The 24467-nt window shown below is 43.4% G+C and overlaps 1 protein-coding gene across 3 annotated transcripts in view; it reads left to right on the top strand.

The window, feature by feature from the left end:
• Positions 1-24467, top strand: part of LOC131492038 (guanine nucleotide-binding protein G(q) subunit alpha) — a 320026-nt gene that overhangs the window by 72464 nt on the left and 223095 nt on the right. The window lies entirely within an intron of this gene.

The following is a 24467-nucleotide window of genomic DNA, read 5'->3' on the forward strand; positions in this document are numbered from 1 at the left end:
TGCGTCCATATTGCCCTTATAAAGGGAAAGTTTGTCATTTAAAAGACACATTTGTAAAGTTAACCATAGACTAATAATGTAGTGTTCAATCTTGTAAGAACATGCTTGCCATTTACAGAGTAAATTGCTCTGTGTAAGATGCCATGTGATTGACCTGTCACATAGGCAGTGTGGCCAGCAGGAATGTTTCAGTGGCAGTGAGAACATGCCTCAGGAAATGCTGCTCTCTCTCTCTCTCTCTCTCTCTCTCTCTCTCTCTCTCTCTCTCAGTGGACTTTGTTCCTGGCCTCTCGGGGTTTGCTCCCTCCAGCAGGAGCTGGATGAACACATTCCTCCTTGATCCTATTTGAGGGGCCAGCCTAACACCATGTTAAGTAAGCTGGTCGCCCTGACGCCCACAGCCTCCTCCTTCCTTACCTCTTCCGCTTGCAGATATCTGACCTCTCTTTCATTCAACTTACTTGTGAAATCCCATTGCTTCCGTGAATCTGACCTAGTTGGAAAAGAACAAGCAAATTCCCCATGCTCTCCCCTGCCATCCGAGCATTCACTTCGCATTAATTGCTTCCCTTGCAAGAGTGACCCTGCCCCTTCCTGTGTGTGGTGCAAATGGTTACATGATGCATGCCTCCAGGGACAGGGACAGGGGCAAGGGCCTTATCTGCCATGGATATTATTATTATTATTATTATTTTTATTTTTATTATCGTTATTATTTTTACACCCCACTAGCATTTGTTTCTATCATCCTGTCCCCAGCTATCCTCTCAAATGAGGTTGCTTTATTAGCTGCCACGTCATCCTCATTCACAGTGCTGCGTCATAATGTTACCAGGCCTGGGGCTGAGTGACACCCATGCTGTTCCCTTCGCCTGACCACCTAGGCCACTTGGGAAATGTCTACTCCCGTTTCAAAACCCAGAATACATGATGCCTCCCTGTGTGACTCCTTGTAGTATTCTCTTCCAGCTGCTGGTGTGAGTCAGTTGCCCCATAACCCTCTCACCTGCTGAGGGAGTTGTCCCTGTGTCCCTGGTGCTCAGCAGTGTGCCTAGAGGGGCTTTCTGTAAATGTTGAATACAGTTGAATGCAAATTGCTTTTAAAAAAAAATATTTATTTATTGAGAGAGAGAGAGAGAGAGAGAGAGAACATAAGTGTGAATGGGGGAAGGGCAGAGAGGGAGGGAGTGAGAGAATCCCAAGCAGGCTCCACGCTGTCAGCGCAGAGCCTGACTTGGGTCCTGAACTCATGAACCTGAGATCATGATCTGAGCCAAAAATCAAAAGTCGGACACTTAACCAACTGGGTCACCCCAGTGCGCTGCAAATTGAGTCGCAGAGAGATGACCACCTCAGTTTCCACGTACCCATGTTAGGTCACACACGTTCTCTTCCTTTGGCTGGGAGTCGAGAGGGGGTTCTCCTTCCTCACCCTCCGTGGGGTCTCTTCTCATGGATTGGGAGAGGTTGAAAACTAGAACTTTAAGTGCTGAAGAGACTCTGTAACCAGGCAGTGCTAATCCAAGAGGGTTACCATGCCTGCCCTAGAAAGTGATCTCCTCTTAGGATGTAAGGCTTTGAATGTAAGGAATCCTCATCCTAAAAGGAAAACATTAATCTTCTCGAGTTTGAAACCATCTTCTCAGCTCTTCCTGCATTCCAAGGATGTGAGAGAGGAAACTGGGCGTTTGTAGTCTGTAATAGGATCACGACAGGGTCATAGCAGGACGGTAGGGATGTAAGTTTGCACAAGCAATCAACAACTTTTTAGTGGTTACCTTCAAATTCCCTGTCTTTGGGGGATTATATACATCTTCAGCTTTGGTCTCGTAAGTTTAAGATGGAGGAAGGATGCTGGTTTTCAGTGTCAAATGGTAATATTACCTAACTTGTATGAGATTGCTGGGAGGGTGGAAAAAGTTAACATAGGGGAAGCACTTTGGAACAAGGTCTGGTAAATAGATTGTGTTCCATAACACGTATTATTGTTATTAGCACTTATGTGTATTTTTTTAAGTTTATTTGTTTATTTTGAAAGAACTGGCGGCGGGGAGGTGAGGGAGAGGAGGAGAGAGAGCATCCCAAGCAGGCTCCACATTGCCGGTGTGGAGCCTGATGTGACGCGGGGCTCAAACTCTCGAATCGGGAGATCATGTCCTGAGCCTAAACCAAGAGTTGCGCCGTTAACCGAGTAAGCCACCCAGGCGCCCCAACTTTAAAAGTTCTTATTTTATTTTTCTTGAAGTACAGTTGACATACAGTCTTATCAAAGTTTCAGGTGTACAACATAGTGTCGACACTTACTGACATTACAAAGTGATGGCCACTGAAGATCTAGTTACCATCTGTCACCATACAAAGTTATTATGGTGTTCTTGCCTGCTGCTGTTGTTAGTATTTAAGAATGAAAAGTGACAACCTTTGGTTAAAAAAAAAAGGGGGGGGATTAAAACCATTTCACATGAAGGACTTTATTCATCATGGATGTGGCTTATTCATGGACACATTGAAGGTGGCTTAGGAATCGTCATCAGAAGAGAAACATCACCTCTTGGTTTTGAGTGGAAACAGCAAACTCGAATCAAAAAGCCTACTGAATATTTTAGGCAAAGTTATTACTAGAGAGTACTTCCTTTATGTCCTATAACTCTGAATGATTAGATTTAATGACCCTGTAAATCTAAAGCTTTATAATTCCCACAAAAAGAATTTAATCCATGAAGCTCTTCTAAGTGACTTGAACTAGGCTAATAAAATACCTGTTTTTATTGTTTCATATTTACACTAGTCAAACTAAAAAAATTTTGGGGGGAATTTTTCTTTTCGAGAAATATCCAGCAAAATTCTTATGGTTTACCGAACTTTGCATTAAGAGATTTTACCACTCACAATGGCACATTTGCTTTGCACGTGCATAGAAACAAAGCGTAACAAGGACTTTTCTTTGAGGACTTCAGGAAGGAGTAAAGATGCCAGAAAAATCTCCCTATCCCCTGGGCACTTATCTTGCAGCCGTCGCTGGGAATTTTAAACATTTTCAGTGTTCCTAGTCTAAAGCGTGTCATGCCTGCATCTGAAGCTGTTTCAGCCTTGCTCTCTGGCCAGCTCTTCCTCCGTGGTTACGCAGGACAGACCTGATGGTTTGGCAGAAATCGTGCCTTGGTCAGGACAAATGTAATGAAAATGGAGCATGGTACCCAGAGTGCTAATAGGCCGTTTTCTCTGGACACCACTGTTGTCTTCCTTAGAGAGGCTTTGTTACTGTGTTGGTAGTTAGCCCGGGAATGACTGAGGGTGTTTTGTCGACTTCATACTACTGTGGCAAGAATCGGGGCCTTGTTGCCTGGCCTGGTTTTGCCATCAGCCAGCTCTGGATTTAGTCTGGCCTCTTGATAGCTCTGTGTTTCGCTTTAGAGGTCTGCAGTAAATGAGGGGTTTGAGGTAGAGGGTGTTGAAGGCCTTTTGGAGCCCCTGGGTCCCAAATTTTGCCCTGTTAGCTCTGACATTCTTTGGAATGCGACAAGCTTTCTTGAGCACTGATGTGAGTTTATTGGGGTTTGATGTGAGACCGTCCAGGAAATTCTGAGACATCGGGAAAGTCACACAGCCGGTATGCTCCACATTGTTCGTGAGCCTGACCCTTGGTATCGTTCCCCTGTTTTACCAAGCATCAGGATGCTTCAGACACACGGTGGCAAAAGTCTAGTGCTCTCAGTTCTGTTCCGTAAACCCTACTGGGGGGGATGGTGGCCACACTGACCCTGCATTAGAGACACCTTCCTTTCCTCTGACACTTAGCACACGAAAGTAAGATGACTTCCCATTAACGGGAATTCTCTAAAACCATCTGCCATGTGGCTGGGCTGAATGAATTAGGAAAAAAAAATTCTAAAGCGGATGGAAATGTTACAGTGGGTCTTTCAGCAAAAGCCAGCTGAACTCTGTCTCCATGATATCACCATTTGCTGGTATGTAATACAGGCAAAGGAGAAAAGTGGACTTTGAAAATCCCACGATCAGCTAAGGTGACAAGGAAGTGAAACCGGTTTCATTATGTAGTTGCAAAGACATCTTGAACCCGTTCTGGAAGAAAGCGTAACATTTCGTGCCACTCAATTAAGTAGGACACAGAAGACTCGGGACCAGATTTTTTAGTCTGATGAGAATAGAGAACTAAATGTTTGTGACATTGAGGGACAGTAACAGTTTAATAGGTGGTTTACCAGTGGGTATGTGCTGGGGGCAGATCCATTCCAAGGGCCAAGTTGGATTTTAGGGAAGGGCCTGTGCCCTTGCGGCTATTAAGCTGGGTCGCTGGCATTGTAATCGTTGCTTGTTTCTGTCTGCTTGCCAGCCAGCTGTATTCGATTTACTTCTTTAGTTTTGATAGCCACAACATTTATTATCTGTTCAAACACGGGCAGATTAAATACCGAAAGAGGATTACTTTACTTAACAAAGCAGTCACACATGAACTCTCTGCTCATATTTTGTTTTTGTTTTTGCTTCAGGAAAAGAAGGCCTGCCACCGGGGTTAGGTGTGCAGGGCTGTACCGCGTGGTAGGGCCTGTTGGGAGACTGGCCCTCTCAAATGGGCATATTGCAAGGCTAGCCCGCGTTAGATTTCACTCAGAAGGAACAGAGGGGACACGCACCTCTCCACCGCGTGGTTTTCTAGTCTAATTTACACCAACTTTTGGATGTTGCCTTAAAACACACTGAACTATTTTCAAAGCATACAGGTTTTTTTTTTCATATCATAAACATGGAAATAGCAGTAAACCACCCAGAGGTGATTTTTGTTGAGAGACAGCAGGGAAGAATTGGGGGTTCTTGCACTTTGATGCACATCAGAAGCATCTCGAGAACTTGTCAAAATACACCTGGCCCCACACCTCCAGGGATGGGCCCCCCCTGACCGCACGCTTCCACAAGCTGGTAAGTGCCCCGGAGCAGCAGTGGGGAAGCCGTGCTTCTCACCTGACTTCCCCTCCGTGTTGTTAGCAATTATCTCCATCTGGTAGGATGCGCAGAAATGATGTACTTGGGAACTCGACATGATGCAGCTGTTGTTGGATTATGTGATTTTCCTCATTATCTACCTTCAAAATGGTTTTTTTCATATTTATTAAAACTCCTCTGTAGTGAGTTACAGAGAATTGCTCACTTTGATAGGGCCCTTAAGAATATACTTAATATTTCTCTGCTTTCCCCATTGGTAGTGTTTTCCATGGTTTCCCACCCTCAATGTTGTCTGTTGGTTTGAGTCACTAGCATGACATTTGATATTTTGGTTATTTTTGTTCATTATTTATTAATAGACAATTCTTAGACATTTGACTATGAATTATTAATGAGTAATAGATGGAAAAACAAATCTTGAATTTAGTACCAGTCCAGTGACACATTTCTGACTTAGCATGGTAAATTGAGTTGGAGGATATTATATAAATTAAATGGATATTTTGTTGAAATTTGGTAAATACTTAATAACTATGAAAAAAGTTAATTTAATTTTTTCCTATAATCTTAATGTTTCATTTCCTCACTGTTCTAAGTCAATCATTTGAAAATAAAATGTAATAAACTTAAGAGTCCTTTGGAATACAGGCACATTTGTATATTGCTAATATTTACCTGTTTTCTTTTTTACTGCGTGTTTGCCATGAGCATTTTTGCCAACTATAAGTTGGGAGGAGAGACTTTTGCAAAACAGATCTCCTCTGTGCTGATTTCATTTTTATTTTGGACTTGACATATGCAGGAAAAGATCTTTGAAAGTGCAGTTTAAGAGGTTTCTTTATTTTCTGCTCTGTTTTCCAGAACTATTAGGTCCTATTCTACCCTAGAGTAACTTTGAAACAACAACCACAAAAACTTCTTCTTAAATATAAAAATGAATATATTTCCTGTTTAGCTGCAACCCACCTTTAGGCATATTGTTTCACTTTATTAAGTGGGCTAGAGGAACACAAAATACCCGACACTACCTAATTTCAGCTTCCCCAGGAGATTTTAAAACAAACAGGGAATTGGACGTATTTGACTTTTGTCTTACTCCTCACTCGGGATTATCCTAATAATCATCAGAAAGCCTTTGGACAGGTAGCTAGGAGGAGTGGAGGTGAGGAGGAGAGCTTCTCTGTAATATGAAGGCCAGAGATTAGCCTGTGATGAATGCCATCCACCTTGGCCTGGATCAGTAGACCTGCTTTGTGTCATATTGATCTTTGGGGCAGAGTAAATGCTGAAAGAGCTTATTTAGGAAACTATGAAATATAAACTTTCTTTGAGATCATTCAGAACTCTTGGATCTGGTGACTCACTGAGACCATTCAATTCACCGTCTTTCCCAGGAATTGAATGTGGGGAGAATCATGAGGGTGGGCAGTGGAAAGATTCTTGGAGTTCATTTTTGCAGCCCACCCTCATTAAGGAGCCCTTGCTCTAGTGGGGCACCTGGCTGGCTCAGTGGGAGGACCATATGACTCTTAATCTTGGGGTTGTGAGTTTGAGCCCCACGTTGGGTGTAGAGATTACTAAAAAATAAAAAAAAAAATTTTTTTTTAAAAGAGGAGTCCTTTCTTTGGTATCCAAATGAGGGATTGAGAACAGATTGAGCTTTACATAGAGAGGTTGACCATCTGCATGAAAACATTTTACATAAACGTATAGCAAGAGACACTTTGTCATGTATAACTTGCAAAATGACTGTGAAGGTTATTTGTGAGAGAGTAAGCACATTGTCAACAAGGGCCAGTTGATTAAAATAAGTGAACGAAGGGGCACCTAGGTGGCTCTGTCGGTTGAGCCTCTGACTTTGGCTCAGGTCATGATCTCATGGTCCGGGGTTCGGTTCAGGAGTTCGAGCTCTGCATCGGGCTCACTGCTGTCAGCTCACAGCCTACTTCTGATCCCTTGTCCCTCGCTCTCTCTGCCCCTCCCCTGCTCACTCTCTGTCAAAAATGAATAAACATTTAAAGAAATGAAGATGATTCTGGTAAAAGTTGACTATGTTCAGCTATTATGTTTTATACATGTTCCTTAAATAAAGTATCCTGGAGTGAGGATAGAGGATACGAATCTTACCCTCAACAGTGCTTTTAATCTTCCCCAAAGAATGCAGATTGCTTTCAAGTGAAAAGAGTTGTTTTATAGCCTGTTTTTATTTTTTTAAATTTTTTAACGTTTATTTATTTTTGAGACAGAGAGAGACAGAACATGAACAGCGGAGGGGCAGAGAGAGAGGGAGACACAGAATCCGAAACAGGCTCCAGGCTCTGAGCTGTCAGCACAGAGCCCAACGCGGGGCTCGAACTCACGGACCGCGAGACCGTGACCTGAGCCGAAGTCAGACGCTTAACCGACCGAGCCACCCAGGCGCCCCTATAGCCTGTTTTTAATATATTATAGATGCTTCCAGTGACAATATAGCATTTTTAGTAGCTGCCCAGTATTCTGTTTTCTGGAGGGAATCTGATATATTGCATCAAGATCCTATGTATTGACTGACTTAGGTATTTCCCTAAGGTTAGGTATTTTTTTCTACCTTTGCTATTTTTCCTCAGCCTACAGAACATCGCATTGACCGTCCCTGTACATACATCTTTTGACACTAGTTAACTGGTTCTTTTATAAAAAGTATTCGTGACAAGAAATGCAGTGCCTGCACTTGGTAAAACATTTCAAATAGTACAGATGTATAAAATGCGAAAAAGAGCCTGCCTTCCCCCCCCCCCCGCCCATTTCCTCCCTGGAGATAACCACTTGTAAACATTTTCTCATGTATCTGTACAGACGTTTTTAGTTATTAATGCATGAGAAGGAAGACATTGAAACAAGACGTGGAATGGAGGGACAGTGGGGTGGAGAACCAGCCTGGGAGTAGAGCCGCGTGCCTCATGGGGCATGCCGGAGCAAATGGCTGCTGGTGTGGACTTCAAAGACAGAGTTTGAACATGTTGTAACGTCTTCCTGGGTCATGCGGAGACAGCCATTGAGTTGGAGGCAGAGACACAAATCAGGAGCGCATCAGCACAGAGAAAGTATGAGCAAGTTTACCCCATTGCACACAGGGAGCCATGTAGTCCCCTGAAATGGGAAGTTCCCCTTGTAGGGAATTGGGACTGTGGTGACGACTTTAGAGCTGACCAACAACACATGGATGTGAGCTTAATGGAATCATTTATAATTGTCCACAGAGGAGCATTGTTTCAGGCCGGGAACCTGGTGAGAACATTACAGGATGTAGTTTGCACCAGATATGATGAGATTTTTTTAATGCGGGAGGAGTCAGAGCGTAGGGGAAGGCGCATCTGTAAGAAATGAAGCACAGGAAGAAACAGTGGTGAGGAGAGGGGTTGTTTGACACCAGATGGGGTAGGCCTCGGCCACACGAAGCTGGATTCTTTTCCGAGGGTAGTTTCTTCTGAGGGTTCAAGACGAAAACCAGATTACGAGGATTTCAAGAGGGATTTGGCCAACAGGATTCGGAACCAAGGCGGAGCTTTCTGTGAGTTTGAGTATGCATAAAGATCTAGGAAATATGGAAAAGTTTTCTGGCCACAAGGAGAATTGGCATGTGAGTCTGTTCACGTTTTTCTTTAAAAATAGGGGCGCCTGGGTGGCGCAGTCGGTTAAGCGTCCGACTTCAGCCAGGTCACGATCTCGCGGTCCGTGAGTTCGAGCCCCGCGTCAGGCTCTGGGCTGATGGCTCGGAGCCTGGAGCCTGTTTCTGATTCTGTGTCTCCCTCTCTCTCTGCCCCTCCCCCGTTCATGCTCTGTCTCTCTCTGTCCCAAAAATAAATAAAAAATGTTGAAAAAAAAAAATTAAAAATAAAGCGCAGCTCTGGCTCTCTTGGACCTTATATTAGCCCCTCACACTCCCCCTCCTGTGGCTCACCTCAGCCTCCTTCCCCGAGGCTGTGAGCTGGGCTGAGGGATGGGTGGGGGCCCCCGCCCCAGCTCCCCGTCATCCCCCCCTTCCTTCCAATAGTGGCTTTTAGACTCCAGGGGCCCTCATTGCTGCTAACCTGGGGTGTGGTCCATGCTGACCTTGGGCTCCTGCCTTGCTTCTTGCCTCAAAGCTTGCATCCTGCTGGAAATCCCCTTGTTATCCCTGGCCCAGGAGCACCTAAGCCCGAGTCTGTCTCTCGAGTTTCAGAAATGGAATTCTGTGTGGTTCCCACTGGGGGACACTGCCACGAACGCCTGCCTCATCCCCTGTAGCCTCTGAGCCCCGTAGCTCTGTCTCTTTCTCGCTCATTTCTGTCTCACCCTTAAACCTCCCCCTGGTGCCTGGGTGAAGCTATCCCTGACCCCGTCTCTTCAGCTCTTCACTGCCAGACTCCTGGCTTTACGGCCATTGCTCTGTGGCCCGGGGGTGTCCTTGCCTGTGCCCAGGGTCTTGCAGAACTGGAGTCCAGCATCAGCTTTGCCATTTAGTACTTCTATGGGCTCGGGCGTCGGCGTCCTCATTTTCCATTTCAACAGTGAGAGTTTCTGTCTGGATGTCTGTCATCTCGTCCCGGAGGATGACTGCTAAGTCAGTTTGGAAGGATTGATGTAAAACACAGGCTTGCAGGCATACGGGAGGTGTGCCTGGGGACACCCTGGTGCCCCTTAAAGAGGTCATAGCTTTTGGGATTTGCGTGCCGTCTGTATCAGGGCACGTGGGCAGAGAAACAAACACCCACTTCCAATGTGACTTCCGGATTGAAAGTGTTGGGGCAGCTCTCTCTGAAGGCACGTTGGTTTGGGATCGGACTCAGCCCGGCCTTTCTCTGTCCTGAGGCTCCAGGGTCAGTTGCTGTGGTATTTTTTCTCTTCAAGTTTGGGTCATGAGTCTCCCAAATAATGTACACGAGGGATAATGATAATAACACTCACCCTCCCAGGGTCACCGTAAGGATGAATGGCATGATTGGGGCCTGACACGTAATGGATGCTCAGGAATATATAGTAGGAACACATTCTTTTGCTGTGTTCAGCCCACTTAGTAGGACCCGGTGCTCATAATAACATGCGTGGGGCCTGAGCCATAGCTTAGAGATTGCGGTAGCTAGCTGGGCCAGGCTGTGGCCCTGGCTGGACCCCATGTCAGCTGCTCTGTCTCCAGACCTTTACTTCTCTGTCCTCCTTAATTCCCACCTCTCTGGGCCTCGCCTTCTTGGGGAGCCCCATGTCAGCCCACAGCTTCTTTCTAGCTGGAAAAGGGTAAAAGGCCACCCCTGACCAATGAGTACCATCGGTGTATGTCCTGGGGTCGGAGCAGTGAGCAGAAGCGGAAGCTGAGATTTTTGGGAGACGGAAGATATGGATGCAACTCCTTATCGGTTTAAAATGACTACTTTTAACTCTTGTTCATGTTTGATGATAATGTCTTCTGGGGAGTTAACGTCCGTACTGTTTTGTTTATTGTTCATACTATCGGATCAACATGTTAGCTTACTAAAAAGTAACATTTCAGGGGCACCTGGATGGCTCAGTCGGTTAAGCGTCCGACTTCGGCTCAGGCCATGATCTCGTGGTTTGTGAGTTCAAGCCCCGTGTTGGACTCTGTGCTGACGGCTCGGAGCCTGGAGCCTGTTTCAGATTCTGTGTCTCCCTCTCTCTGCCCCTTTTCCACTCATGCCCTCTCTTTCTCTCCCAAAAATAAAATAAACATTAAAAAAAATTTTTTTTAAATAACCTTTCATTCCAAAACATGAATATCTGCCTTTTTGAATTGCTGCTGTTAATGATAGGTGCAGAAGTATTCAGGAATGAATGTTAACAAGAACATTAGCTGACCTATATCTAGCATTTTCTCTGTGCTGGATGCTCTTCTAGGCACATTCACCTATGTTCACTTGCCAATCCTCAGTAACTACTCCATGAAGTAGGTACTCTCAGGTACAAATGAGGGGAAAAAGAGGCCCAGAGAGCTTAAGTAACTTGCTCAAGGTCACACAGCTATTAAGTAGGAGTCAGACAGTTAACACAGGCAGTCTGGCTCTGGCATCTGTGTTCTGAATTCTTTTTCTTTTTAAGATAAAAAAAAAAGTTTGCTTGTTTATTTAGGGAGAACACACATGCATGTAAGTCAGGGAGGGGCAGAGAGAGGGAGACAGAGAATCCTAAGCAGGGTCCGAGCTGTCAGCGCAGAGCCCCATGCAGGCCTTGATCTCGCAAACTGTGAAACCACGGTCTGAGCCAAAATCAAGAGTCGGACACTTAACTGAGTGAGCCACCCAGGCCCCCCTGTGCTCTGAATTCTTGTTCCTTATGTGGTCCTGCAATATCAGCATCACCCAGGAGCTGGTTAGACCAGCAGAATTTTGGGCTCCACCCTAGCACTGTGGAATCGGAACGTGCATTTTAATAATATTCCCAGGTGATTCAGATGCACAGTCAACTTTGAGAAGCACTGCTCCAAACCACCCTGCCTTACTGTTTTCCCAGGCATGAGAACTTTGTAGTGGGTGAAATAAATGGGCATTTAAACATTGGTAACTCGTATGGTCCATGCCAACCTTCTGCTTTTCTGCCATTTAGGTAAAACTTAGCTTGAGCCCGAATACGAATTGAGCGCTTTAGGCTTTTCAGAACCCTTTCCAAATACCCTCACGATATACACTTGTGTCTCCTGTCTTTCTCTTTCACACATACCTCCATTCACATTTAACTTACTGTGAGGTTTAGTAACTTTGGAGAAGACACGGAGACATCACTAGCACAGGGCAGAGTCACATCTCATGCTTATGGCTTTTTGCACGTTGTTTCTTCCTTCATGGTGAGAGATCCTCTCCAAAGCCTGTCCTCCTTGGGAAGTACAGCCTGGCCCTTGTGCAGGGCCCACTGCCACACTGAGATAGTCACGACAGGCTGGTCTTCTCCCTTCCCCCCGATTCCGGTAAATAAATTTCTTTTCTCGTTACATAAGTAATTATAATCCAAATGTAATCACATAATAGACATAGAGGGAGCAGCCAACCGGCCTCAGGGGAGTTGGCCAACTTCAAGGACAAGAATGAGGGAGATTTTGCCAGGCAGAGGACTGGAGTATTCGGGAAGGTCTGGAGTGGGGGCCGCTGATGTTCCTGTTCAGCCAGGAGGGCATATGGGGAAAGGGAGTAGGGAGTGAAAAGTTTGGAGGTCTAAAAGGACGTTGCTGTTTCTGGCAGGGATCTGCGGGGAGCCCGGAGCATGGCCAGGGTCTGGGCAGAGATGGGAGATGAGGCTACACAGCGAAAGGCTTTAGTTACTGTTTGTTGTTAAATAGAATTTTACCGGGAGGCAGCCAGTCTGCTAAGGGCTTCATACACATTTCACCTGCAGAAACACCCTTTGAGATAGGCATCATTATCTTCATTTTGCAGATGATGAAAGTGTCAGCACAAGTTAACTTGCCCCAAGGCGTACGGCTAGTTGTAGTGCCTGGATGGGTCTGGCCTGAGAACCTGGGCTTTGCGCACCCTGCTTCCCAGGGTGGGACCAGAAATCTGTTCAGCCAGGAGTTTAAAGGCCATCGTAAGTATACTGCTGATGTGTAAAATGAGTGCAGTTCACATCAGTGCAGAGCCTGTTTTATGTTCTTGTTTGACTCAGTCACTTCAAGGGGCTGGGTTTCCAGCAGTCCCTTGGCGGAGCGCATGGCTTCGTGTGCTCGGAGTGGGTACACAAGGCTTTGGGTGCAGGCGCGCAGTCACCGACGAGTGCTGCAGCGTGACCTGTTTTTGGTGTGGTTTCCTTTGCCTGCATAATTTGGGGGCCTCCTCGAAATGTGGAGTCCTCAGAAGAAGAAAACACATGCTTCCTAGGGCTGGAAGACAAGTCTGCTGTGCTTCTTCTGGATCCTTTACCAACATTGTGATGGTTCTTAGTGATGGCTCATTTGGTTGCTGACATGATACTCTCTTGTTTCCATTAAAAAATTTCTGCTGTCGGTAGGTAGACTAGTAATAAGGACATTTGATTCACCCTGAAATTTCTAAGAACACTGCCTTTGTGGACACAGACTGAGTAAAGATTTTCTGTTTTCTTGAGTTTCTGTTGCTTCTCCCTTTGGGCAGGTGGCAGCATGGTTGATAGTGGTTCTCTCTTCTCTGCGTCAATTAACCTTCCTTCTAATATATATATTTTTAAGATTTTATTTTTAAGCAACCTCTGTACCCAACATGGGGCTCGAACTCACAACCCCGAGATCAAGAGTCGCACCGTCCCCCGACTGAGCTAGCCACAGGCGCCCCTCTAATATTTGGTTCTGCGTACTGTTCCAGGATTTTGAACGCTCCTCTGCACCGACTGTAGCAAATGTGCTAGCCGTTTTCTGTCTGGAACCAAGCTACATGTGCAATTCAGGAAGTGTGGCAACCATAGAAGTGGTGGGAAAATTAGTTAGAGGATGTCACTTGGGCAATTCGCTGAGCTTCAGTAGACCCCAGTTTCCTCATTTATAAATGAGGAGGTGGGTCTAGAGCCTGTAGAAGAGGTCTGTAAGGATCCCTAAGTGAGGTCTAAAGTTCATGTACTTAGGAAATTTCACTACCAGTTCTTGGTTGTCTTTGTATTTAATAGGTTTCAACACTCCCATAAATTTAACAGTAATGCCCATTTTTTCCCCATTTACAATTTATTAATAGCTTTAATGAATTGTGAATGATAGTTTAATTAGATCATCCATGTATAATTAGGACACCCATTTTTTTTTTTTCCTAAGAGGATGTATTTTTCATCTCTGAGCATGTAGCTTACCTCTAACCTAGGTAATTAAGCATTTTCTAAAATAGGAAAGCCTTTTCTGTCTTCTTAATAAACATAAAGATCATTTTATACTTTCTTGAAAAGCCACAAGAATAAAATATGGAGAACAGTTTTGGCTGAGGTTTGGCATGTAATCATAACCCAGACAAACATGACCCACGGCAGTAAATTTAGTGTAGTGGCAAGAAAATAGTGTGGAATGTAATAAAATCTGTTTTCTGTTTACTACTTATTTCCTAGTTTTTGTGTAAAGCAACCTTACAGTCTCTTCATAGCTGTTTTGAGTGCTAACTTTTCAAAGCTGGCAAGCAGATTTTTCATTAGTGCTCTTATCTCTTTTGTGAAGGGGCCACATTAAGCATATAAAAGAAAATCCACCTTATCTGATGGGTGGCTTTCAATTAAGAGGAGGAACCATTTGTATTTGGCTTTGCAGTGTGTTTTTGTACTTACATTTGAGTATGGGTGTGCCTGATATTCTGGGAATTTATAATACTTCAAACAAATAAGGAAGTCCCACTGTGAGGACAGACTCAGAAGGAACTGGAAAGCTGACAGACAGACCTTTATCTTTCCCCGGCTGCTTTGCTTAATTCTACTCTGTGGTGGGCCAAGACTCTTAGTGTTCTGGGCTGGAACATCCCTTCCAAGCTGAAAGGCTCTCTTTATTTTCCCGTGTCATCTTTTTCTTTACGTCCTCCCAGAAACTGGAGCATAATGGAGTATGGATATATGTATGTATGTATTCATCTTCCTTTCCAAATTTTTGTTTAAATTCGAGTTAGTTAACATGCAGTGCTATATTGGTTTCAGGAGGAGAATTCAGTAATTCATCACTTACATGTAACGCCCAGTGCGCATCACAACCAGTGCCCTCCTTAATGCCCATCTCCCACCCACCTCTCTCTGTCAACCCACAGTTTTTCTCTATCATTAAGAATCTCTTGTGGTTTGTTTCCCTCTTTTCTCCGCCCCCCCCCTTGTATATTCATCTGTTTTGTTTCTTGAATTTCACATATGAGTGAAATTACACGGTATTTGTCTTTTTCTAACTGACTTATTTTGCTTAGCCTAATACACTCTTGTTCCATCCACATTATTGCAAATGGCAAGATTTCATTCTTTTTGATGGCCGAGTAATATTCCATTGTGTGGATCTTTATCCATTCATCAGTCAGTAGACATTTGGGCCACTCTATAATTTGGCTGTTGTTGATAGTGTTCCTCTAAACATTATGGTGCATGTGCCCCTTTGAATCTGTATTTTTGTATCCTTTGTGTAAACACCTAGTAGTGCAATTGCTGGATTGTAGGGTAGCTCTATTTTTAACATCTTGAGGACCTTCCATACTGTTCTCCAGAGTGGCTGCACCAGTTTGCATTCCCACCAACAGGGCACGAGGGTTCCCTTTTCTCCACATCCTCGCCAACACCTGTCGTTTCTTGTGTTGTCAGTTTTAGCCATTCTGACAGGTGTGAGGTGGCGTCATAATGGAGTATTTAGATGTTGAATTATTCAGGTGTTCTTGTCACTCCAATCCTGGGTAGCGATTACAGAATCACACCTACTTTAAAGAAGCACCGTGTCATATTATGTTCACTGATGATTTGACTCCACTTCATATGGCTAATCCTGCTCTGGATAAGCTAAGTCGGTGTCAAAATAGCAGACTAGATCTGTCCTTGCCTTCCAATGAGCGGCAGAGATTAGAGAAGAACACCTCAGCGGAAGAGATGGCACTTGACGAGGGTTAATATGAGGGCCCCATGAAATGCCACTTGCTGTGAAGTCTTCCCCAGTGTCCCGAGCAGAAGGGGCCTTAAAGAATGGGTTGCTGAATGGTTAAGTTTAATAGGGGGAAGGAAAAAGATCATTTGGTGTATGATCTAAAGAGGGTAGATGGGTGAGGTGGCTTGATGGCACAGAGATGACTGGGTGCCTGACGACCTGCATTCTATGTAGAGCTTTATCAAATAGCCTTTGTCACTGATAGATTCAGCTTCTGAAATGAATTTGAAAAGAAGAGGAATGGAGCCAGAATACCTTGTACAACTGAAGATTTATAAGCCCTATTAGAATAGGTCTAAAATGCAGATATTTGTTTGGGATTGCAACAAGAATACATGTTCAAGTGTACCATGTTGAGAAAATACAGGGAAGAATAAGAAAAAAAAAAAGCAGTAGCATTGCCACCAAGCAGATGTCATATTGTGAATATATGTCTATTCTCGGTGCATCAATAGATTTCGAATGGGTATCGTGTTCATATTGTCTACTTTCTGGCTAATATATCATGAGCACATTTGCTCACTATTAACCATTTTTCTAAAGCGTTCCTTTGATAGTAGTTGCCTAAAATGACGTAGGACAATCTTAAAATAAAACAGTCGCTCTTACGACGGAGGGACTTGATTTTTTTTACCCCCGTTTGCCTTGTGGGGAAAACTGAGCTTTGATAATTCGGGGTAGCCTTGTTTGAATGTAGATGCTGGGGTTTTATGCCATGATAGATGTAGAAGGCACCTTTGAGTTTATCTAGGTCTCCTGTCCTGTTGAGTCTGGAAGGGAATTACGGCCCATGTTATTTATGTGACCGGTCAGAGTTAGACATTTTAATGACAGTAAAGGGGCTGGCATTCTTGGTGGCATTCTTTGCCCGCTCTGTTGTATCATGCTTGACAAACACGAGATACCTGTACTTTCTTCTTCTCGAGACCTACTAAACGTGTTTCAGCACATACTGTAGTTAACATCTCTGGGTTTCTTTTGTGGTTTGTAGGATGGCTTCCAAGTGATCTCGAGGCTCAAATTTGGCCCATGAACCAAAACCCCTGAGGGGAGCCCTATCATTTTGTTTGGTTCTGTAAGATTAGAATAATCTTCAAATCTATGTTGGCTTGAGAGCGTTAGAGGTTAGAAATGGGTTGTACAATGCCACATATAGGGTTTGAGGTCATTAGCCTTATGCGCTAATGGGAATGAGTGGAACTCTACAAATAATATTTTATTCATAGATGTTATTCCTGTCCACTAAAAAGCCATCACTTTTGAAGCATTTTCAACTCTTGTGCTAGACACTTTACATGTCTTTAATCAGCAATCGCATGTATTCCCCCTCTGTCCTTGATAAACTTGAAGAGCCAAGAAACCCAGATAGGCAAATTGACTTGTTCACAGTCACATAACCAGTTGGTTAGTGATGGGGTCCAAGTGCAGTAGATTCCTGGGATTTGCAAAGACTGATTAAAAACTAAGAATTACTCATTAGAAATTTATAAAATAGAAAAAAAAATAGCAACACTTGTATTTTCAAAACCTGAACTCAGCTATTGGTAACATTTTGGTAAATTTCAACATTTGTTTATTCTTGAAAGAGTCGTACGCATGGATTCATTCATTCTTTCTTTCTTTCTTTCCTTCTGTCAAAATAACTATTGATCAACCTTTTTCTTTGTTCAAGGTGCCGAGATCAGGGGCTGTTAAGTAATGTTATTTAGTGGAGTTTGGTTCAATTCTTATTTTTTGGTGAGTTGCCCAGGAAACCAGTTGGCAATGTCCTATTTTTTTTCTCTTCCTTTGATTAGGATAGGGGCTAATGAAGTGAGGGTTACGGTTTTAATCCAGCATCCCGCTTCGCCGTCTGCTCTGTCCAGTGTGTCATAGTACACACATAAAGCAGAGCGATGCATCCCTGTAGGGTGAAGAAAAACAAGCCACCCCAGAGTACATGTTCTGCTAATAGCAGGCCAGCAGGCCATCTAGAAGAATCACTTCTTCCTGCATTGTACTTGACCACGCTTAAAGATTCTCTTGTGTGTTTCATCTCATTTTTATCCTTACAGGACTGGTTCTTGAGAGGCGTCCAAATAGGCCTCTACACCGTCTCACTTTTTGCTTTTTCTCTCAGCTCTGTCACAGATTCCGTTGCATCTGGAAGACGGAAGAATACACTTTTTTCAGTTTCTTCGTAACTTTCCTCTTTTTACGAAGCGATACCTGTTCATTTTGTGAAACTGAGAAGATAAGTTAGCAAGTTAGCAACAAGAAAAGAAGAAAAGTTGTTCATCCTACCACCCAGGGCTAACCGCTTTTTTTTTTTAAGTTTATTTATTTGGAGGTGGGGTAGAGGAGGGCACGAGTGGGGGAGGGGCAGAGAGAGAGAGAGAGAGAGAGAGAGAGAGAGAGAGAGAGAGGGAGGGAGAATCCCAAGCAGGCTCCACACTGTCGATGCAGAGCCCAGGACAGGGCTCGATTGCACACACCATGAGATCATGACCTGAGCCGAAATCAAGAGACTGATGCTTAACCAACTGAGCCACCCAGGCGCCCAGGGTTAATCACTTTTACACTTCATCGTAAATGTTCCCACCTTACCTTTTAATCACGTTTCCCATTTCCATGTGTATTTATCACGAACGTTTTTCTGTATAAGGTAACAAAATACCATTTTTCATGTCTGCACGATCTCATAATTTATTTTACCCACCCCCTGTTGTTGCATGTTTATATTTTAACTTTTTGAGGTTTTTAACCAGTTATAAGTTGTATATCTTATAGCGAATATGTATTTATAAAATTCATAATTATTTCCCTGGGCAAGGTTTCTGAGAATGGAGTCATTGGTGCAGGAAGCCATGCAGCTTTGGAAGGCATGATAGTTACTGCAGAGTTTCCCTGAGAAGCTGTAACTGTTATATTTCCCCGTAGTTGCGTGGGATGCCAGTTTTTCCCGAGATTTCTGAGTCCTGAATATGATCATTTAAAAACAGTCTTTGCCAATTTAATTTATAAAATGACTTGATCTGTCATCCAGCCTGGAGTTAGTCTTCTCATGTTCTTTTATGATCACCTAAAAAAGACACAGGCCATCCTGACTTTGTCTCTAGTGTAAGACCCTGAAGGCCCCAGTCTGTGATGGGGGTAATGTCTGTAGCTCTTGACTCGTAACATGCACCCTGAGGGGTATCACAACTGTGTGCTAGCTCTGATACTCATTTGTATTCTACGTCCTGTATTCTTCCCTTTGTAGCCTCTCTTCAGTTTTCGTAATGCTGGGCTATAACCCTCTTTCATTCCAGGGTACCTTTCATGGGACAGCCATGTATCTCCATTCACCTAGGACTAGCATGGTTCACACATTTTTAAGTCGTACCCCTTTCACTCTCAAAAGTTACCCGTTTGGGATGATAAATTATATGGCCACTCTAATTTTTAAGTATTGGGATATCATTTAGTACATAAAATTGAGGTAATTCAACCAGCCATTTCTTTGATTTGGTTAAAGAAAGTAATTAGCCTTGCCCCGTGGTCTTGTGTTCTTTTTTTTTTTTTTTTTTTTTCTTTTTGAGAGGGAGAGAGAATGTGTGGTAGCAGGGGAGGGGCAGAGAGAGAGGGAGACGGGATCTGAAGTGGGCTCTGTGCTGATAGTGAGCCACATTTGGGGCTCGAACTCAGAGGAGCCATGAGGTCGTGACCTGAGCCACCCAGGCGTCCCGGTCTTGTGTTCTTAATATGCAAAAGAGTGCAATGGCCATGTTTTGAAATACCCAGCCTATTATGGTTATAAAATATTCTCTTTGTGCCAACCATAGATTCTGAAGACTTACTAATTCTAGTGGTACAGAATAATTATTCATGTTGAAATTAAAGTTCCAGAATCATTTTTTCCTTCTAGTTGAGTGTGATGGCTAATCATTTGTGATTGGGATTTTTAAATTTTACTTCTGTGCTTTCTCTCAGTGGTTTGGGTTATTGGTTTCTGGGGATGAGTTGAGAGAGAAAAGGGGGATCTAACATTTTGGAATTTCTTGTGCTTTATGTTGTCGCAAGTGGTAAAATTGATAAGACATTACAATGAGCAACAGTTTGGCACATCTGTTTCCTCTTAAAGTTGTTAGTTAATTTTAGTAAAAATAAATGATATATTATTTTCACTAAGGTGACCGAAATATTCCTGGGGAGATTTGAAGAAGTGTGATTAGATCTTTATGTTCATGATGCAGGATCACCATTTTTTGATCAAACTGAAGATACATGGCTTAGGCTTACCAGTCACATGCATTAATAGAATTTGGAGATTTAATTTGGGCCCAGTGAAGCTTCTTAGGTGGCCTACCATGGTCATCATCATAAAAAGCCCTAACTGTCTGTATTTATTCAGCATTTCTAGAACCTTTCTCACCTTTCATTTCTTATGCTGCCTTAGGAAGGCATAGGGACCTGATGCTGGAGTGACAGTGGGAACGATGGGACACTATAAGACATGAGGGGCTCTCTTTGCTCCTGTCTCTCCCAGAGTGACCTAGGCAGGATCTCACACTTGGACCTCCTCTAGACTGTCCTTCTTTTTTCATGTAGCCATTCATACAGAAGGAGAGTAGGCCATCTCAGTCCATCTTCCTGGTTCCCACTGCTCTTTCCACTGTGTCAGAAGCCTTCTTGCATCAAGTGTCAGCGATGCTTTTGACCCTTGTCTACACACTTGGCATCATTTGTCTTCCATCAACCCAGCAGGATGATTTCTGGAACCACACCTCTAGCCTCTATACACCTTGAAAATGCAGTTGCCAACATAACACATCTAAAGTTGTCCCTCAGCTTCACCGTGAAGTCAGTTTTCCCTTCTGGATCTTTGTGCTAAATGCATCACCATTTCCCCAGTCTCACTGTATGAGCCATGGTATCTTCTCTGACTCCTCTTTTCTGCCACCCCATCACAGACCAGAGTCACACCTGCCCATGCTGCCTTTTCAGTATCGTTCAAGTCCTTCCTTGCCCATTCTCACTTCAAAATTTAGGCTTGTGTCTCCTGCCTGGACCTTGGTAGTTGTTTGCTTTGGTCCCCTTTCTTTGATGAGCTTTTTGTCCGTGAAATCTGAACTGTCTACTCATGCCGTGCTTCTGTCCTCTTAATGGATTCCTGTGATGGAGTTCATACCTCCTCAAAAATTCTCAATAGTTCCTCATAGGCTTTTGAATCAAATCCAAACTCTGTAGCATGTGTTAAATGGAAAAAAGAACAAAGCAAGTACAATGAAGCCCAAGTGTAAATGTATACTTTAAAGGTGGGGGAATGTATTTAGCAGCAAGATTTTTCTCTGTAGTCTGATACTTTGGCTGGTTAGATGCTTGGCAACTCATTAAAGTTTCAGTACCCAAGATGAAAATGTTCTAGAATTGATTGTGGTGATGGTTGCATGCATGTGTGAATATACTAAAAACCATTGGATTGTATACTCTAATTGAGTGAATTATAGGATATGTGAGTTATGTCTCCATAAAGCTGTTATTTATTATAGAGTTCATGACCCATAGTTTAGGAAATTCCTATGGCACCTGTTACGGTACAATACAAGCAATAAGTAGTGACCTAATTACCTTAATGGGAATATTTATTGAGAAGAATACATGATCAGGAGAAGTTTCCCCACTTACACTCTAAACTTGTGTGTGTGGAATACCTAAAACATTGTAATAGTCATTCCATTTAATATGTAGTCTGTTAACAGGCTTAAAAAAAAAAGCCAATGATGGGTATATTCAGGGAAGCCATAGGTAGAACAACAGGATAAACAAGTCATTACCCTAGTGTCACCATTAGGCTAAAGCATTTGGTTTTTAAAGCCCTCCTCAACTTGGTGTGTGTGTGTGTGTGTGTGTGTGTGTGTGTGTGTGTGTGTGTGTGTAGTGGGGGGAGTTTGAGAATGCCTGAAAATATCACTCCACTTAGCAAGGCCTTAGTGATTCAGTGTTTCCTTTTTTTTTTTTATTTTTTTTAATTAATTCGTTTTACTATTTTGCATTTTGGTTGATTTGGTTTCTGCCAGCTTCTTTATTGGTTCAAGTAAGCAGTCACTGCCTAGGTGATAGGAGCTTTCATTAGATGCCTTAATGACTTTTCTACCTTTTCTGTGATGAAATATTTTAGGGGAAAGGTTGCATGTTAAATGGCTGGTTTCTGGTTGCTTTGATTTTACTTAAATTACTTCACAGTGTCAAATGGTATTATTAATGTATTATTAGGTCAGTTTATGAGAAATCACACCTCAATATATACTGATATAATTCGGACAGCATTTGTTGGGTCCTGTGGCCTAATACCAAGACTCATTTGGAGAGCCAAATATTATCTTGGATTCTGTATCTCTTCCCCTTTAACTGTGGTTTTTGTTTTGGGGAACAGTTCCGTGGATTGTGTACTAAGAGCACAGGCTCAGTTTAAGTCAGAAGAGAGCAATTAGTTTCCCTTCCTTTTCTATCAGTCGAACGGCAGCAAGCCATCACATGTGCAAGCCTTGCTAAACAAGAGTGAAGTGCCCCAATGTGCTTTCCCTCATTGTACTTCCTCAAGATGCAAATCTGGTTGTAAGACTGTCCTTTCTTACTTCCTGCCCAAGGCTTTTATATTTGTAGGTGTGATCCTTCTGAACAAGAAGTGTGCTGTATTCTCTTCGGGAGAGGGCATATTTACAAGCGCAGCTTACTTACGAATAAGGCAAAAGGGGGACACTTGGGTGGCTCAGTCAGTTATGCATCTGACTTTGGTTTGGGTCATGATCCATGAGCTGGAGCCCTGTGCGAGCTGCGTTGACAGCTCAGAGCCTGGAGCCTGCTTCAGATTCGGTGTCTCCCTCTCTCTCTTGTACTCTGACTTTGTCTCTCTCAAAAATAAATAAATGTTTTAAAAAATGTTTTTTTAAAGAATAAGGAAAAAGGCACTTCTTGTTTATTTGAGACTGAGATTGACCATTGCTATTCCTGAAAAAAACTGCAGTGGAGGGAAAAGCAGATGAGGGGAGCCCTGCTCTATGACCATTCTCTCGCATTTCTCTTACTGTCCCTGGCTTGAATACTGGAGAAACAAATGGCCATTAGGCAAAGTAAATTATAGGACAGAATTTAAATATGCCACAAATCATAGGGCAACTCTTTACTGGTAATTTCTGGGGAGGTCGTCTGGACATCAATCCGTGGTGTCAGCTGTTGCCCCTGTCTCTTTGAGCAGCACACATGATGCCCAAGGTGCATCACTGGATTACTTTGGAATGATTCAAACGTGAACGAGCAGGGGCAGTTCATGTCTTTATCTTCAAAGTTCCCTGAGCGTTGAATGCAAAGGGGCCGCTTCCTCCCTCCAGTAGTTAATATCTCAACTTTTTAAAAAAGCTGAATCTTAATTCTTTTTTGTGTGTGTGCTTCTAGGGGAAGTGAGAGCCCATGAGATTTCTTAATGCATCTCTCCATGGTGTTTTGGTGGTAACCTCCCATATTAGCCTTTTGGAAATGATTACTGTTAAGAGTCCTTATTGGGTGGTTTTCATGCTAATTATGATCCCTCCAACAGGTACTATATTTTTTGGTTAATATCAACATTTCCCCCCAAGAGAGAATTTTTTTAAAAATGTGAACAGTGCATAGGTTTGGCTTGCTTGCTTGCGTGTGTGTGTTGTGTGTGTGTGTGTGTGTGTGTTTTAACTATGTTCTTTCTCTTCCTTTAAGAAAAGGGAAACATTTCTGTCAGTTCGGGTTTTGTTTTAGTTAAATCTCAGATGCTACAGCAACAGGGGACTCCTGAAAGTACCCTTCTAGCTCAAGAATGGCTCCACACGAGCCGATTCACCAACTCTTGTTTTCCATGAAACATTCTCTCTTGAAGATCCTTTCATACTTTTATGCTTACCAGGCAGATTTGGAACATACTCAAGTCCTTCTTCCTATTCCCGGTGTTGTTATTTGAAATACTGGGGTGATATTAACTCGGAAGCATGCGGCGCTCTGCAGTCGAAATAGCCACGCGTTTTGTGAGGCAGCCAGACCCTTGCTGCCCTTAATTGGGGCACTGCTTGCTGCCTCCAGCACCTTTAATTCCCCAACCTCAAAAGATAATTATTTTTAGAGGCTCCAAGTGAAGAGCCCGCATGAGCAAAAGGAAAAAAAAAATATTGACATATTAACCTTGAAAGAAGACTACTACAGTTTTTAGCCAACTCGTTTGAATTAATTCTTGAATACACATAAATAACAGGTCAGGTTTTTTCCCCCTGCCTTGTGAGAAATGCAGTGAATGGTTTTTCAGGCTGTACGACATACAGAGAAGACCACTAATCATAAAATCTGAAAGCTGGAGGGGACTCTTGTGGTTTTCCAGGCCAGTTTCCCTCATCTTCAGCTCTCGGGGGCCAAGTGACCGTGCGTGGATGGCTGTCCCTGGTGTCCCTGGCGCGGCCAGCTTCACGGGGCCCCTGACTTCCGCTGATGCTCTTTCCACACACCCCTCCCGCCGCCCCCCCCCCCCCCCCGCCTGTAGGTGATCTCCTGATGAGAATGAAATGAGGTAGAAAATGGCATTTCTGATCCATCCTGTGTGCTTTCCTCCCCCACACATTTAATTTGTTGTTCTCCTTCATGGAGGGCCACTCGAGCCATTCTGTCCTGAGGCCTTCAGAGTGCATCCCAAGTGCACCCTGTGATTTCCCACCCCACACGTTGTGGCAGTGTGCCGTTCATGGTTGTGTGTAACCTAAAAACCCGGAGTGCTTACCTTTGCGTTTTTTAGTATCTGAAATAATTGTTAAAAATCTGTGGGTGGCTATTTATTCTGAAGTGTTCCCGCTTCTTAAAATATTATTATGACTTGGCATTTTTATGGTATCTTCATGTGTTCCAAAGAATGTTCAGCGACCTCCCCATTTTCTGTAAAGAAATGTGTTTCTAGCGATGTTGC

The sequence above is a fragment of the Neofelis nebulosa genome, chromosome 12, assembly GCF_028018385.1.
Source record: "Neofelis nebulosa isolate mNeoNeb1 chromosome 12, mNeoNeb1.pri, whole genome shotgun sequence".
Taxonomy (NCBI): Eukaryota; Metazoa; Chordata; class Mammalia; order Carnivora; family Felidae; genus Neofelis; species Neofelis nebulosa.